This window comes from Acanthisitta chloris, unplaced genomic scaffold (genome assembly GCF_000695815.1).
Source record: "Acanthisitta chloris isolate BGI_N310 unplaced genomic scaffold, ASM69581v1 scaffold26238, whole genome shotgun sequence".
NCBI lineage: Eukaryota > Metazoa > Chordata > Aves > Passeriformes > Acanthisittidae > Acanthisitta > Acanthisitta chloris.
This window is the reverse complement of record NW_008686846.1, coordinates 4,428-6,596: the sequence shown is the minus strand read 5'-3', so window position 1 is coordinate 6,596 and position 2,169 is coordinate 4,428.

Here is a 2,169-nt window from a genome sequence, read left to right as displayed (position 1 = left end):
TCCCAAAGCCCAGCAGCTTCCCCACAGAGGTGACCAGGTCCCAGCTCCATACCTTGCATGCATCAGGGGATCACAAATCCCCTGCAAGCACCAGGCACCTTCTGTGAAGACTTCCTACTGTAAATTTCTATCTGCAGCAAAGAGAAATGTTTTTATGACTTGTGATCAAAACATGACATTTTTATGGCCCAGATGTGGCTGTCTGGGGAGGGAGCCACTTGTACACAGCATGCACATGATGGATCTTCTCTGCCCTGGCTGGGCACGAGTGAGCATCTCTAACCTGGTCATACCATACTCCTGCCAGGCCCTGTGTGGCTGGCAGTGTGCACCTCTCAGGTGCTGATGCCCCAGAGCAGGGCTGTGGCTGTTTGACTCAGCTCCTGGCAGGGTTGTGCATCCCAGGAACTGTGAGGGATATGCTTGAGCACCATGTGAGTTTGCCCATGAGCAGGGCATGACTAACTGTGGAGGTTCCTGCACGTTCCTGACTCAGTGGCTGCTGCCTCTGGGACGTGCTTGGCACTGGGGAGTTGGAAGAGTCCCAACAATGAGGTCAGGGGCAAATCTACCCAACCTGCTACGTCAACAGCAGCAATGCAGGGAGAGGTGTACAGGTAATAGCCAACAACTGGGATTTCATGATTAAAGGCACCAAAATTGTTCCAGCCATTAGAAATGAGAAAAGGATAAAGAGAAGCCTCACTTTGCAAGGAGCAGCATGCAAGAAGTCTTGTGCAAATTAAAAAAGCAGAGGAAAACTCCATCTCCATTACCTAGGGTCTGTGTGTAAATGTGGGCTGTGGAGCCTCTTCCCAGGACTGTTCCCCGGGGCTCTGCCATCCTCTTCCTCCAGCCAACCTCATCTGTGACCTCCATCAGTGACAAATGCAATCCTGGCTCTGCCTGCCCTCAATTAACTTCCTTCTGGCCACACCACAGTTCAGGACAGTAGGATTCATGCTTAACTCAAGAAGTATTTCACTAAAGCTAAAAACTGTAAGCCTTTCATTAGCTTTGGGGATGTTTAAGCCACCCCCGTGCCAGCTAAGTAGCCTGGTTGCTATAGGGGTAGCATTTCCCTAAGGTGGACTGATTTTTAAATCTGTGCACTGTGTCTGTATTTAGACGATTTGGCCCTATAGAACAGAAGATAAAGATGCAATTTCCCCTCCTTTTAAAGTCAGGAGGCCTCTATAATAACATATCTGCCTGTCCTGTGCAGCTGGTGGTGTCTTGCCTTTGGCGTTATCCTGTTTGCATGAACAGCATCTCTAACACAAGAAGATATTGGGCAAAAAATGTCAAGACCCCCAGCAACAATTAAAAAATTCATTAAGCTACAATAGGCCAGTCATTGCTGGGTAATTATTAAGCTGTAAGAATTGCTAATTGTCTTATTAGCATTAGACAATTATGCAAATACTGGAAAACATACCATAAGAGTAATAAAATTACCTCCCTTTCTCTCTTTTTTTCTTTCTAAACCAATAATGAGATTCAAAATCTAAAGTGATGCTTATGGTTTTATTGGGAATGTCTTTGGAGAGGAGTGAGACCTCTAAGAGCACTCAGCATGGGGTGAGTGGGACATCCCAAACCATATCTACCATGAGTTGTCTTGCAGAGTTTGTAGGGCTTGCAGAGTCCCAACACAAGGCCACCCCCTGTTCTGCAGCCACCCAGGCAGCCACCCAGGGACATGCAGGTGCCAATGGCTTTGGAGGACATGCAGTGGTCACACTGCTAGGCCAGGACTGGACAGAGTGAAGCTTGTACTATCACAGATGCTCTATAGGAGGTCCTGTTCTCTCCCAAGTAAAGCACATGGTGCTTCAGGTTTGGTGTGGGTGAAACCAAGGCAGTTTGTCATTTTTCCCATCAATTCAGTGCAGAAGTGGACACTTCTGGCCTTTAAAGCTACTCTGTCTCAAGGGTTTTATTGCTGTTAAGTTAGTAACTGGAGTTAAGAACTGGTGTCTTTTCTGGGTGAGGTTCAAGCTGGATTTTGGGGCTCAGCAATAAATCAAATGTCTTGTGTTCCTGTAAAACGAAGTGTGTTGTGTTCCTGTAAAACAAGACCAAGACCTCATTTACCCTCACCACTACGAAAATGAAACTTCACTTATTCATGTCCACAAAGGCCCTGGAAAAGTCAAAGTGCTTTTT